At 38.7% G+C, this 16,656-nt stretch overlaps 1 protein-coding gene across 3 annotated transcripts in view; it reads right to left on the reverse strand.

Moving 5' to 3' along the window:
- CNTN5 (contactin 5) overlaps positions 1-16,656 on the reverse strand; it is a 987,313-nt gene that overhangs the window by 417,255 nt on the left and 553,402 nt on the right. The window lies entirely within an intron of this gene.

Here is a 16,656-nt window from a genome sequence, read left to right on the forward strand (position 1 = left end):
CCTGGAGCAGGGATGGTCTCCTAATATGGGTCTGTACAGTGCATAGCATATTGAGATCCTAAACTTAGTAGGATATCAGGGCTACTGTAATACAACTAATACAACTTCAAAAGTCCTGAAATATTTCCAGGACTCACATTGGTTATTTTTCTTAATTCATTTACATTTTGTCTTACGTAAATGCATTACATATACAGCATCTTTATTTTTTTAAACTATATTTTGCTTAAAATATGTAATCCTAATAAAATATGTATTCCTGCCTAAATCTTTGGTAATCGCAATTCATCATCCTCAGGGGCATATGTGCAATGTGCCCCGCCTCTGAATGGCGTCATCATCAGCAAGGTGAAGAGTCAGTAGATGGCCATCAAAATAAGTCAGTGGGCACTCGACAATGATACACGACATAGTCTGAAGCTGACCACAGCTGCATTGTGGGTCATTGAAAAAAAAAACATTTAAAGAGATTGGTCGCACAGTTTCCCTGTCCTGTTCAAAACCAGTTCACAGATGACCAAAGGTGACTTAGCATATTAAAAACTGGTGGACAGATGGTTGGGTCAGTGATGAGAGAGTGATTAACGACTGTCATCACTGACCATTCATTATGCCAAGCAGATTTCACCATCGCGTCCTGTGGTGCCATAAATGACCATAAAGAGTGTCTAAAAGACAGGAGAGCTGGTGGGTGGTTGAAGAGGGCTGCATACAATCACAGGTTGCTATTCTCATGGATCTTAGCCAGCAGCATGACAGAGACCTTTTCACCATGAACATGGGGTGGTGCTATGTTGCTAAGTATTGGTAGCCATGGCAACAGAGTTGCCCGGAAAGTCCCAGTTACAATACACCTAGCTTTGATATACTCTACATCGACCAACCTCATGTGCGATGAGTGACACCAGATAGGAGAACAGAATTTTGCTGTTGAATAGCAGAGGGTTGATGATCTAAGCATCCGGGCGCTCGCTCCTCAGGTTGCGCTGGCCAATTTTCTGAGCAAGTTGCTCCGAGTGCTGACTTTGGCTGCCATCTTCCTCAGGTTGTTGCTGTACGTTAGTGACCTATTTAATGTCACACCGAGGTAAACCAGCTTTGGATCATGCTGCAGGCACTGACCATTGAGGAACACATTTAACTCATGGCTTGCGCTTGCATTATGCAGATAGAATACACTAGAAACTGTCTTAGAACAGCCATGAACTTCATATCTTCATTCAAGACCTTGTCCATTTCTGAGAAGGACTGAGCTTGGTAGATGCAGCAGATGTCATTGGCATAGATAAAGTTATGCGAGAGCGTAGGTGCAAGTCTTTGATTTACACTTTGAACAGTATCAGTGAAAGAACTGATCCTTGAGGAAGGCTGTTAATCTAACACTTCCAAGAGCAACAGCAGTTGCACATGTACTCTAAACCACCTGTTTTGCAGAAAGAGCTCTACTACTTTGAAAGAGCTCAATGTGGGGCAACCAGAGAGACTCATTTATTAGCATGACTTGCAATTTCTCCATAATACAGTTAAAGAATATTGCATCTCCTCAGCAATAAGAAATGGAGAATTGGGGCAGCAGGGGGACATGCCAGGTACTTACTAGCTGGAAGAGAGAAAGTCATATCCTAAGTCAGCAGCTGCTAATTCCAAAATGGCCATTACAGGGCTGTAATCACTTGTTTCTACTGAATTTAAAGGGCCAGCCCAAGAAAGGCATACTGGGAAAAAATTCCTGTAAGAGGACAACACTGCACTATGGAAAGTTAATAAAAGTCAGAAGATGTTGGTGTCAATCACTATAAAATAATGCAATTACAGATAATGAAACCATGAAGTGTGGCAGGAAGATAGGTTAATACATAGTTTAAACTCCACACAATCACAAATTGCTAGAGCTTGGGGGTGTGCTATATCTGCCACTTTAGTCATTTCCCATAAAAATTTTGGGTATGTATACTCACATACTCTCTCTCCATACACAAACATGTTAGACAGAAAAATACATTAAACAAAACATTCAGTTCGCAAAGTCAAATGCTTAAAAGTTAAGAAATACCTGAATTAAGGTAACCTGCACCACTTTATATCTGCCCCCTTGTGCATTTGCATTATGATACTCTCTTCAATTACATGATCAGACTGTTTTTTCCACAGGAGCCTTGCCTCTTTCAGTGCACAGAATGGACAGCGCTCACTGAAGAAACAGCAATTCAATGTTTTGTTTCATCCTCATATTCAACGTGTGGCTCCATGGCTTATTTACTACACCTTATTCAATCCCTGCTCTGAATACAGAATTATTAATATTCCCTTGGGCTTTCCTATGTTGCTCATCATAGTATCTGACTGCTTCACAAACAATTTATTTTCACAACACCCTCTGTGAGGCATTACCCCATTTAACAGATGAGGAAGTGAGGCACAGAGAAAGTAAGGTCCACAGATTTTGGGTACCCACTTTGAGATACCTAGGGCCTGATTTTTCAGAGCAGTGAGTATTTTATACCACTTTATATGTTCAAAGCACAGCTCCCTCTGACTTCACTTGCAGCTGAGTGCTCAGCACGTCTGCAAATCGGACCCAGGTGTCTCAAGTCAGGCAGCAAGAAAATAACATATAGTGGTCACCCGTGAAAAGTTTCATTTAAGTATCTTACCCAGCATCACATAGAAACTCTGTAGTAGAGACAGGGATAGAATCCAGCTCTTCGGGGCAGCCTTCAACTGCCTTAACCATGAGATTTTCCTTTCTCTTCCTGAAATTGTGTGTTGAGTAAGGCCATTTTGGTTCTCAACGCAGGACCTATCATGCCTATCTGCCCATTCCAAGCCCAGACATTAATTCTGGCCCTCAATGCCCCGTATAGGTGGGCAATACTCTAGCAAGTCTTTATTGAGCATGTGTGAATGGCAGTTTTTCCAAAGGCTGGTAACTTGTCCAAATGTAGGTGGCTTTTCATGGGAATAGCAAAAGGAACATCCCTTACCAAAAAAGCTACACTCGTAACAAACTGATAATCCAGTGATGCCAGCCTCTTGCTTCCAGCACATGCTGCTGGTCACTCATTCATTGGTCAGATTTAGATGTAACTAGCCAAAGTGACACCACAGGCAATATAGACAAAGGAACTTTATTTTATTGGTTTGAAATCTCAGTTTCAATAGAAAATTAGATAACCAAGAACTAATTTGCTTTTCTATTTCATTTAAAGAGGCAAGAAACCACCTTAATGTTATTTGGAAGGAGTAATAATTGGTAGATTTTAAAGAGATCATCATTTTTTAGTCTGTTCAAACACTGAATTACATGTGTTTCACTGGGGGCAAAATTTGGAGGCAAGAGAAAAGAAAAAAACGCTTCTTCTCCAAGATGACAAAAACATGCCTGGACAAGCTCCAGGGATATAGTGTAGATGCACTAAACACAGAACCAAGATGATAATTTGTAAAATTTATGATTTAGGGATTGGATAGAAAGCAAGAACATATCTGGATATAGTTTCATTAATGATATTCAATAAATTGTCAAAAAATACTCTCCAATCTGCAACAGAATTTCAGTTTGTAGTCAAAACGTAGAATGTATCAACCCAGAGTTTGCTACACTATTATGTCTCCTGTAGTGTCTACAATTTTAAATTTAATGACAATAATCTCTTAAGTAAATGATTTTGACTTTGTAGGTGCATTTTTTGTTTTTGTTTTTTTAAGTGTCAGTAGGGCAATGCCTAAGATTCAATGACATTTATCAGATACCTAATTAAAATATAATGTATCTTATAATACTTGCAAATGTGACCTTCATTTGTATATTCCTGCTAGCTAGCATGTTTAGTAAAATGTCAATAAGAACTCGAATCCATTTTTTTTATTGTAACTTTTAATTACATTGTTCCAGTAGAAAAGTTCACTCTTCTGTTGCTCGGGCTTATAAAAACATGTAACTTCACTCTGCAAATGATGGATATTGGTACTGTAGTCCCTGAGCTTTATAGAAAGCAATTTCTTTTCCACCTAATTCAATGTGTATTCATGGCTTTCTTCTGCATATAAGTTTTTAGACTACTTGATGACATATAAGTCTCTCTGATTATTCCATAAATATCTGAGATTATTAAGAGACTCAGTTGATGTTGTGATCACTATGAGCAGCAATATGAGCTGATTATGTCCAGAGAGGTAGATCATACTTCAGTTAAACCCAAACTCCACTTATCACATTTCCTTTACAGACTGAAATTAAAAAAAAAAAAAAAAAAAAAAACTATAGCAGTAAGAGGGATGGGGGAAGAAGAAGCTTGCAGTCTCTTTTAAGTTTGTAAGTTACACTGATCAACATTCCTAACATTTATATATTGATTTATTTCTAATAAATCTAATTTTAAGGGTGCCATTCTAGGGCCTTATACATATTTGCTGAAAATAATTATAGTAAAACCAGCAGCAACTCCACTATCGGAAGTAATCAACCACAACACATCGAGCCAAAACCAAACCACTCCCTCTCAAATATCAAACTTCTATTGTACTGACTACCCACACAAAAGGTTGGATAAATAGATAGACCATCACTGTACACTGCAAGGACTACACATTTTGGCTTGTGATGGGGTGTATCACTCCCCACATGGCAGGGACAGTAACAAGTTAATGAATAGGGTAATAGTTCCCCCCAAGCTGTGTCTAAAAGGCTGGTTAGCCACAGCTGGGATAAAAAAGGCAACCCAGATAGAGGTTGAGAGATACTGTGGAGGAGTGTTGCAGTACTGGGCAGAGAGAAACAGCCTAAAGAGCTCAATTTGCTGGCAGAAGGATTTGGGGAAGGTTGCCATACAGCAGATGCCTGAAAAGGCCATAGGTAAGATGCAGCGCGGGGAGGCAGCTGCACACTTAAGCCCACAGTCTTTGACTGCCTAACACAGGGCCCCTAGGCTGGGTGTGACACAGAGGAGAGTGGGGCCTGGGTCGTGCTATTATCCCTGATGTTGAAGTGGAGAGAGACTGCTGATTCATGGTGGTGGTCCTATTTAAGGCTATTGGACTTTATTTTGGCTCCTATATTGGTTTACTTTTCTTCCTTCTGTGACGAAGAAAGAGGGAGGTATTGGGGCTGACTACTGAGGACCCATCAGAGGGCCAGCAGGATCTTAGGGTATAACCCGCTTAGTATCCCAAAAGTAGAGAGCCTCTGAACTGGAAGAAAAAAAGTTAAACTGAGGCAAGCCTATAATCTACTTGGTCACAAGGGTGTGTATTGAAGGCCCAACTACAGAGCTATTGTCTAAAACTGCAGCTGGGAATGAATTCCCAAGTTGAAGAGTCCTCACAAATAATGCCCTGCCAAATGTTGCACCTCATCAATTTCTCTAATCATAAATGTGGTAATATGGGATGGGGAGACAGTCAACCTTTCAAGGAGAGCTGGCTGGCATATCTTTCCTCCTTGTGGGAAAACTTAGACTTTGTCAAAAAATAGAAAACTAAAAACCTCAACTTTTTGGCTGAAAATTCAATTGTTCTATAAATATATATTTTTTTAAGAATGCAGCCACTCTTATTTTCCATCAGAAAAAATACTGATGGAACCTTTTCAGCCAACTCTACTTTCAAGTAGGTATGTCCCATGTAATGAATGGCTTTATAATGCAAAACCAACACCTTACCTTTCAATAGCTGTTAGAGATGTGAGGAAATATCATGAGTGGGCAAGAACAGGGCCAACAAATCTCTGCATAAGAATATTAGAATGGCCATATTGGGTCAGACTAAAGGTCCATCTAGCCCTGTATCCTGTTTTCCAACAGTGGCCAGCACCAGGTGCCGCAGAGGAAATGAACAGAACAGGTAATCATCAAGTGATCCATCCCCTGTCATCCATTCCCAGCTTCTGGCAAACAGAGGATAGGGACACCATCCCTGCCCATCCTGGCTAATAGCCATTGATGGACTTTTCCTCCATGAACTTATCTAGTTATGTTTTGAACCCTGTTATAGTTTTGGTCTTCACAACATCCTCTGAAAGAGTTCCACAGGTTAACTATATGTTGGGGGGGTGGGGATATTTCTTTTTGTTTGTTTTAAACCTGCTGCCTATTAATTTCATTTGGTTGACTGTACGTTATGAGAAGGAGAAAAGAACACTTCCTTATATACTTTCTCCACAACAGTCATGATTTTATAGACCACTATCATAACCCCCCTTAGTCATCTCTTTTCCAAGCTGAAAAGTCCCAGACTTATTAATTGCTCCTCATATGGAAGCTGTTCCATACCCCTACTAATTTTTGTTGTCCTTTTCTGAACCTTTTCCAATTCCAATATATCTTTTTTGAGATAGGGCGACCACATCTGCACACAGTATTCAAGATGTGGGCATACTATGGATTTATATAGAGGCAATTGATATTTTCTGTCTTCTTATCTATCCCTTTCTTAATGATTCCCAAAATTCTGTTTGCTTTTTTGACTGCCCTTGCACATTGAGTGGATGTTTTCAGAGAACTATCTACAATGACTTCAAGATCTTTCTTGAGTGGTAACAGCTAATTTAGACCCCATCATTTTATATGTATAGTTGGGATTATGTTTTCCAAAGTGCATTACTTTGCATTTATCAATATTGAATTTCACCTGCCATTTTGTTGCACAGCCACCCAGATTTGTGAGATTCCTTTGTAGCTCTTCGCAGTCTGCTTTGGACTTAATTATCTTGAGTGGTTTTCTATCATCTGCAGATTTTGCCACCTCACTGTTTACCCCTTTTTCCAGATCATTTATGAATATGTTAAATAGTACTGGTCCCAGTGCAGATCCCTGAGGGACAGCACTATTTACCTCTCTCCATTCTGAAAACTGACAATTTATTTCTATCCTTTTTTCCCTGAGAGGACCTTACCTTTTACCCCATGACAGCTTACTTTGCTTTAGAGCCTTTGGTGAGGGGCCTACTAGTTAGTACTCAGAGATTGCAACTAGTTAAGCTACTTTTTTCCTGGCTCTGGGTAGGGCTACAGATGCATTGATCATATTCAGTTGGGGAAAAAAAGATGGAAAAGTTGAAAAAGCCAGAAGTATTCAGAACAGTCAGGATTATGAAAAACATTATGGGGATGCATGGATATAAGTCCTCTTCTGTGTAAATAACCTTTCTGAAAAGTTTATCATGGCACAGCTTAACTCCAGATAATATCAGCAAAGGTTAAGGTGTTACGTTCAATATTTGAGACATCATTTATTTTGGTTTAGTATTTTCTTGATGCATATGCCTGGTCTTAATGTTTTAAACAAAACAAAACAAAAACCTGTGTGCCAGATTCTTCATTGCCCTGAGTCTCCTTTGTGCCAGCTCAGACAGGCATAAGTACTCCCTGGGAAATACCATGGACATAAACCCTTATGCCAATGTGTAGAGACAGCCATGCTACCTCTCTGCTGCTTGTACAGCAGTCCCAGGGGCTGAAAGGTAGAAGGGAGGCTGGCTGGGGTATGCCTATACCAATGTAAAGATTAAGCAGACCCTGAGAGGGTGATGAAGTTGAGGATAAACTTCTGAACAAAAGAGAAAACTATGAACCATCACTAGGACCAGATGGCTTTCACCCAAGTGTTCTAAAGGAACTCAAATATAAAATTGCAGAACTATTAACTGTTGTATGTAACCTATCATTTAAATCAGCTTCTGTCACAGATGATTGGAGGATAGCTAATGTGATTCCAATTTTTTAAAAAGGCTCCAGGGGCAATCCTGGCAATCACAGTCCAGACAGCCTAGGGTGACCAGACAGCAAGTGTGAAAAATCAGGACGGGGGCAGGGGGTAATAGGAACCTATATAAGAAAAAGACCCCAAAATCGGGACTGTCCCTATAAAATCGGGACATCTGGTCACCCTAAGTCAGCCTAAATTCAGTACCAGACAAATTGACTGAAACTACAGCAAAGAACAGAATTATCAGACATATAGATGAATACAATTTGCTGGGGAAGAGTCAACATGGTTTTTGTAAAGCGAAATCATGCCTCACCAATCTAAGTTCTTTGAGGGGGTCAACAAGCCTATGACAAGGTCCTTCATCAAAGGACTTCTTAAGCAAAGTAAGAAGTCATGGGATAAGAGGAAAGGTCCTCATTAATCAGTAACTGGTTAAAAGACAGGAAACAAAGGGTAGGAATAAATAGTCAGTTTTCACAGTGCAGAGAGATAATTAGCAGGGTCTCCCAGGGACTGTACTTGGACTGGTGTTGCTCAACATATTCATAAGTGATCTGGGAAAAGGGGTAAGCAGTGAGGTGACAAAATTTGCAGACGATACAAAATTACTCAAGAAAGTTAAGTCCAAAGCTGATTGTGAAGAGTTACAAAGGGACCTCACTAAACTGGATGACTGGACAACAAAATAGCAGATGAGATTCAATGTGTATAAATGCAATGTAATGCACATTGGAAAACATAATCCCAACCATACATACAAAATGATGGGATCTAAATTAGCACTCAAGAAAGAGATCTTGGAATTGCTGGGATAATTCTCTGAACACATCTTCTCAGTGTTCAGCAGCAGTAAAAACCTAACAATGTTAGGAACCATTAGGAAAGAGATAGATAAGATAGAACATTTCATGCCACTATATAAAACTATGCTATGCCCAGGTACAGAGAAGAGCAACAAAACTTATTAAGGGTACAGAACAGCTTCCATATGAGGAGACATTAAAAAGACTGGGACTTTTCAGCTTAGAAAGAGTTGATTAAGAAGGGCTATGATAGCGGTCTAAAAAAAACCATGTATGGTGTGAATGAAGTGAATAAGGAAGTGTTATTTACTCCTTTATATAACATAAGAACCAAGGAACACCCAATGAAATTAATAAACAGCAGGTTTAAAAACAAACAAAAGGAAGAACTTCACACAACTCATTGCCAGGGAATGTTGTGAAGGCCAGAACTATAAGTGGATTAAAAAAAATTTAGATACAGTTCATGGAGGATAGGTCCATCAATGGCTATTAGCCAAGATGGTCAGGGATTCAACCCCATGCTCTGAGTGTCGCTAGCTCTGTTTGTCAGAAGCTTGGAGTGGATGCCAGGGGATGGATCACTCAATGATTGCCTATTCTGTTAATTTCCTCTGAAGCACCTGGCATTGGCCACTGTCAGAAGACAGGATACTGGGCTAGATGGACCATTGGTCTGACCCAGTATGGCTGTTCTTATGCTCATTGTCAGTGAGACATTGAGCAACATATCGAGGAACTAAAGTGTGAATATTTGTTTTTGATGCTGAACTATTTTATTCTCTGTGTCAGAGGGGTGCATACTGCTCCCCACATGTCTTTTGGGATTGAATAGGGTTTCATTATTGGTATTCTCTCTAAATATTGAAGAGAATTGTATTATGCTGCAGGAAAATGTTTTCAGAAATAGCCAGATTAATCTCCATGGCCATCTCCTTCTCCAAATTCACAGTGTATTTTCTGACAACTCTGGCATGGACACCAGTTAGTAGTAGCTGTGTTAGAATGAGTCAGAAACCCCCCCCCTTCTCTCCCACCCTTCCCTTCTCTAGAAGTGGTCTCTCTAAGAGAGGGTGTAGGGTAACAAGAGTGGGAAGCTTGCATTGCTACTGGCCTTGTATCTTTTATGCGGGAAATTAGATCACAATTTTCCAACCTGGCACCTCTCTTGGCTACTAAATTAAGTGAATTTATAAGGAAAAATAAAATTAAACAGAGTAAGATAGAATTTTGTAGACTGAAGAAAGAAATATATTCAACCAATCAAAAAGTGATGAAAATTGTTGGGTAAGCATTTAGAAGTCTCTGCTATGGATGTGTTTTATTGCTACCTAAGATTCTACATTATAAAATATACAAACACAGCACCTGTACATATTAGGAAGTTATAGTTTTGTCTCAGTATTCTAGTGACACATACAATCCAATCATACTGGGTTCTTGTGGTTTATGTTATTACTATAAAGCTTTTAAGGACAGTTTGGCTGAAAACAAATTGCCATCTAATTCCTGTACAGATTTTCACTCAGATTATGAATAGTTATGTATTTCAAGAGACAAGTACTTTCATATTCTCTCTAAGATAAAAAATAAAGATAGAGAATACAATTCAAAACATACGAGCTATATTCCTACCATAATTTTTTAAGATGAATTGACTTTGACTTCCATGGGAAGGTCTGCTAACATAACAGGTGGAATCATGTGGCCCTATTTTTTAACATTGGTAGTGCATAATATATGGCCCGAGGGAAAATAAGCGTTAGCATCTTGAATTGGAGCATTTGTTATAGTATGTTCTGGGTATCATTGTTATGCTGTATATCCCCAACAGTAGTCAAATGGTGAAATAAACAGAACTGTCATGTGTAGAACTTCACCCTTTGCTTGTCGGAGATTGCTGAGGAAAGATGAAAATTACACTGGAAAGGGATATTATAACATCTCACAAAACTGCTGCACACCGAGCCTGAATTTAGTCAGTTTACTGTAACACTTTTTTCTTTGAATATCTTGAAACTGTACTCAAATTTGACACAAAATATTGGGTCCCCTCCCCATGAAACATCCTTATATATAAATCCATGGTATGTCCACACCATGAATACTGTGTGCAGTTCTGGTCACCCTATTTCAAAAAAACATATTAGAATTGGAAAAGGTAAAGGGCAACAAAAGTGATTACGGGTATGGAACAGCTTCCATATAAGAGTAGATTTAAAAGATTGGGACTATTCAGCTTGGAAAAGAGGCGCCTAAAGAGAGATATAATAGAAGTCTTTGAAATCATGAATAATGTGGAGAAAGTGAATAAGGAAGTGTTTTTACTCCTTCACATAACACAAGAACTAGGAGTCACCAAATGAAATTAATTAGCAGCAGATTTAAAACAAACAAAAGGAAGTACTTCTTCATATAACACTCAGTGGAGCTCATTGCCAGGGGATGTTCTGAAGGCCAAAACTATAACTGGGTTAAAAAATAATTAGATGGAAGATAAGTTCATCAATGGCACTTAAGCAAGATGGTCATGGATGCAACCCCATGCTCTGGGTGTCCTTAGCCTCTGACTCCCAGAAGCTGGGAGTGAATGACAGGGGATGGATCACTCAATAATTGCCCTGCTTTTGTTCATTCCCTCTGAAGCACCTGGCATTGGATACTGTCAGAAGACAGGATACTGGGTAGATGGACCATTGGTCTGACTTAGCATGGCCATTCTTACATTCTTATCTTCAGTTTTCACAACCAGCATTTACATTATGTGATGCAATGATTGCCACAGTGAGAAAACTTGATAGCATTTCTGTACTCTCTGGCATTTAATGAAAACATGTGATATAAGCGCCTGTAAAATGGCTCGCCTGAGAATTTTCCTTCCATGTTTCAGATATGCACAATTTATTTATGAGCAATCGTTATTCATGCATGTAGTCAGGAGCTGAACACTGAGAGGTGTTCAACTGTAGAAGAAGAATTATGGAAAGAGGTTTCATGCACACCTATCACTCCTGTTGATATACTGGCTTAACTCCCATCGTTAGTCAAGGAGGGTTTTTCACTTTCCCTAGTGTAGTTGCTGAACCATGTTCTTCCCCCTGCCCCTTCTTTTCTTTTAGTATTTGTGCCCCCAGGGAAGGTGGCATTAAGCTGACTGGTGCTTTTTTTTGCCAGTGGCTGGACTGAAGGGGACAGTCACAGTGGGTTTTTCTTATTTGTCCCAGCTTGGCTGGCAGAGTGCATGTGTTAGGTGTATGGAGGTCTGAAAGTGACTAGGTGAATTTACCGCATGTAAAATGGCAAGGGCCTAAGTGTATTTAATACTTCATATAAAGATTACTAACTAATATGTGATATATAAGCTAGTGCATACCCAATACAATGAATACAATGGGTGGACTAGTTTTTAGGGTGGCCTATGAATAACCCTTTTAGGCAGGAGCACAAAACAAAGTCATATGGCTAATTAGGATTTGGCTTACTAAATATTCTGCTGCTCAGCTCTTGAAATGTGCCTGATATTTGGGTATAGAACAAGGACATGTTACGATAAAAGATAATGATGACCCAGGCAAATATAATCAGAATAAACAAGGAATGTCCCAAAGTCCTTGTCAAATATTAAGATTGATAGTTTTGTTATTGTTACTAAGTAGATAAACAAGTTATAATTTAGGGTGTAATACAGTCTTATGTTTGGTCACGGAATGTTATTAATTAGTATGTAACTAATCAGAGGAGGAGGTGTTGATAGAAAGTAGGATGTCATTTTGGATATAAAAGTGTACTGAGACGTAAGTTTTTGCCTTTGTTTGTGTACAGACTAGTCTGTACGGACAAAGCATTGGCCAGTCATCCTCAACTGATCACTTGGGTGTGGCACTTTGTCCCTACGCTGAAATAAACCTGTTCCTTGGATCTGAATTCTGGAGTTAGCAGTGTTTTTGTCTGCTACAGCACACAGTGATGGTCTGCTTTGGTAGGTTCATATGGTGACCTGTGGGCCTGGTTAGTGGTCCTGAAACACCTTTACATTAGGCTAGATATTTAGTTGGCCTCACATCCACAAGTGGAGCTAGGAATGGAAATCTGTAAGGGACATGGGGTGGAATATGGATCAGAGTGGCGAATTAAGCTATAGGTTCATTTGATTTAAAAACCTTTTGCTGTATATATAGCTGTATTCATACATTTAATTTAGGGAGGATGTGGGGAGCAGGTTGGGGAGTTGCAGTAAGACAGGGGCACATTTTCTCCATACATTTTGGTGTCTCGCTCCCTACCTTCACCTCTGTCCAAAACAAACATTTTATACATGCTATATGCCCACAATTAGGTACTCTCAGTACTAACCAGTTTAGACACTGGATCAGGTGTTTCAGCGTACACTGTGATGTCCAGTCACTAGAGATAGCAGAGCAATTTAATAGGTATACAGCAGGCTGGACCCAATGACAGAGCAGCATGAAGAGTTCTCTCAAACACAATCTATAGGGGCTTTTTTTAGAGTGTATCAGATGTCAAAAGAACTCTAAAGAACAAGACAATGCTTGTCAGCTAGCCAGTGATGCAGCAAAGCATGCAACATTACTGATATAAGATCCATTGCCTGGCCCACACAGCATGCTTCTAATTGAAACCATAACTCTTTTTCCCTGTGTCTGCGGAACATCAGGGTGAGCTGTCAATTGTGAACACAAAGGGAAAGTCCAGCAGCAAAGGTCAACGATTTCAACAACAAATCAATGAAAATAATTAGAGTAATAGAAATCACTATTTCCACCTCTCCTTCCCACAAAAATGTATCAGTGCTAGATGTCCAGTTATCTGGTAAAGTTAGCACATATAAACTAATTTTTATATATTTATATAAGCTAATGATTTACATATGATTGCAAAGGTCTAACTAATACACAAATTAAATAGTATGCAAATGTCAACAAGTCAATTTTTAAAAACAACAGCAGTTTACATAAGATATGTAATTTATTGATTTACTTGTGCAGACTTGTGCTGCTCCTCACACATGGGAGGAACGCCTCCTAAACATCTGCAAATCCACCTCATTCTCCTTCTTCACATCCTTCCTTACAACTCAACTTTGCTGCAATGTCTACACAAAACTTGACACCTGTTAGGCAGCTGATGTGCTGAGAACATTGCTATCATGCTGACCAGTATTGTCTAATTGTTTCATTGTCCTCCCATATCTGTCTGATTCCACCTGTTATCTCCTGCCTTAGATTGTACGCTATTTGGAGAAGAGACTGTTTCTTTGTTTTGTGATTGTACAGTATCTAGCACAATGGGGGCCTGATCCATGACAGGCTCTCAAGCATTATAAATTATTAATTATGAAATTTAGTATAATGCATGTCACTAAATACATGAGGTTAGATTTTGATTTTGATTTACATTCATGTAAAGCCAGTGTAAGTCCACTGATTCCAAATGAGCTACTTCCAATTTACACTGTCATAAATGTAAGTAAAATTTAGCCCATGATCTTTACCATTAAAACATAGGTATTCTAAAAGAGGAAACAATATTGGAATATGAATGAAACTGCTCAGATTAAAGAGAGACAGGATAATATTTCAGGTTTATTTTAGAAAACATGTTTTCAACATATTTATCTTCTATTATTTAAATAGCTTCTTGTTTATTTAGGACAATATCTAACATTTTTCCAATCATACTCACTCCATGTGAGCTGTAACTTTTGGAAATTGAATTAATTTTAAGAGACCTGTAAAAACTACCTGAAAATTATCCCAAACTTTTATTTATCTAGCATTAGAGGTGCAGATAAACTCTCTTGATGAAAGGGTTTACAATGTATTTCAGTGACATATTTGAAAATGTCACTAAGAAAGTACTCAAAGCCCAAATGAAAACTCAAAGGTAAGGGAAGAGTCTACTGAGGAGAGATCATACATTCAAAAATGAACACACTAAAGCTTAACAGGTTTATAAAACTTGCAAGTTACATAGTCATTTGGAGGAGTGGTAATTGCACATTCCACACTTATGTTATTTAATGAATTCTGCCTTGGAAAATTTTATTTACTTTCCATATAAGGGATTGGTCGACATTGTACATAAAAGGAAATAATGTTGCCTTAAACTGGGTTGAGTGTAGAAGCAAGAAATTTGAATTAAAGTGTTTAATTAAAATCATAGATTTTCCAGCCACTGAATGAGTTTTGGGAGCATTTTCTCTCTCAGAATAGACAAGTTTACCTTGACACAGCAGTGTTCTGAATATACCTTTAATAACTGTATTTCAAGGTAGTTGTGTACATGCCCCCATTGTGACTCTCAATGAAGCTTTTATAAAAACCATAAAGTCAGTTGACATTATCTAAAAATAATGACATTTTTATCCTAGTGATAGGACTTCTAATATATTCTGCCATGTGTGTAGAAGGCAGACACAAATTCACCATCTTCAAATGTCTACACCCAGGCTCTTAATGTTTATTTCCCAGCCAGTGAATGTATTTCATCCTAGACCCTAGCATATGAACATAATGGCCATACCGGGTCAGACCAAGGGTCCACCTAGTCCAGTATCCTGTCTTCCGACTGGCCAGTTCCTGATGCTTCAAAAGGAATGAAAACAGGGCAATTACCAAGTGATCCATCCCCTGCCGTCCAGTCCCAGCATCTGGTATCATTCTCCATGGCTTGCTTTGTGTTTGCTAAATACTTTACAGCCTGGGTCTGTAACGCCGAGATATTTGTGTGGCTTAGCCTTCTCTTAGGAATCCCACTAATTAAATCACCAGATGTACAGTCAGTACCATATGAGTGGTGGTAAGCAGCATTCACAAACACTTAATTAAACTAACCCTTACACAGTTAGGATGAACTCACTCCAGTGTGGAAGACCAACACATTGGGTAGGCACCATTTAAACCTTTTTAAGGATTTAAGTGGGTCACAGATTTTGGGCTGGCCCTGTGCTCAGGGGGAATTCCACCCTTACATTTTAAGGAGAATTCTTTGAAGAAATTTGTTTTCAATTGTTAGAAAAATAAATCTCTCTGGATTTCACAGTGCTAGAAAAGATGCACTGTGAACTTTAATTTCAGAAGACTAGTTTAAGGCTCACATTATTCTGAAATAATTTCCTTCTGTAAAGAGCTCTATGCTGTAAAAATAAAGTAAAAGTGGCTGGACACTGAAGAAAGAAAAAGACAAAGAAATCCTCCTCATGAGGCCACTGGAATAGCCATTTCAGCCATTTCCTATTCTGGGAAATGATCCCTCACTCTCACAGACCTTGGGAGGCAGGCCAGTCCTTGCTTACAGACAACCCCCCAACCTGAAGCAAATACTCACCAGCAACTACACACCACACCACAGAAACACCAACCCAGCAACCAATCCCTGTGGCAAACCTCGTTGCCGACTCTGCCCCCCCAAAATCTTAAAATGTAAGGATTTTTAGTTTCATACTCACTGTTTTCTTTTCACAAATTCTGGTAAAAAAATCAAATGATCAAAACCCAGCTAATTCAAATTTTTGGCAAACTTGTAAAAAACAAGATTTCATAAGACATCTGTAAAGCTTCAACTTGACAGGACTGTTATTTTTTACTTCTAATGTTGCAAAAACAGTAAGGGTCTAGCAGAAAATCATCCTCTCTGTCATAAATATAAAGAGATTGATATGACAACTGTAATATTATAGCAGGATGTGTGCCCGTTTATGCACAAAGGAAGTAACTTTGTGAGCCTGAGTAGTTACTATGTATGAAAGAAGCAGAAGATTGACCACAGACTGAGCAGCACAATAGTGTTTTTATACATTCTGTAAAACTTTCCAAAGTATCCAAGAACCTTAGAACCCTAAGTCCCAATTTAAAAAGTTATTTCAGAATTTAATTTCAATGAGACTTAGAATCTTAAGTTCCTAAATAACTTTTTAAAATGCGACTTAGGCTCCTAAGGCACTTGGATACTTTAGAAAACTTTCCCAATTTTACTTTTTCCAGTAATATTCACAAAATTCAGAGTGGCAGCTATGTTACTCTGTATCAGCAAAAAGAATGAGGACTAATAAATTTGTTAGTCTCTAAAGTGCCACAAGTACTCCTCGTTCTATTCACAAAATTATGGAACCAGTTTCTGATTGACT

The sequence above is a fragment of the Trachemys scripta genome, chromosome 1, assembly GCF_013100865.1.
Source record: "Trachemys scripta elegans isolate TJP31775 chromosome 1, CAS_Tse_1.0, whole genome shotgun sequence".
In the NCBI taxonomy this organism is placed as follows: domain Eukaryota; kingdom Metazoa; phylum Chordata; order Testudines; family Emydidae; genus Trachemys; species Trachemys scripta.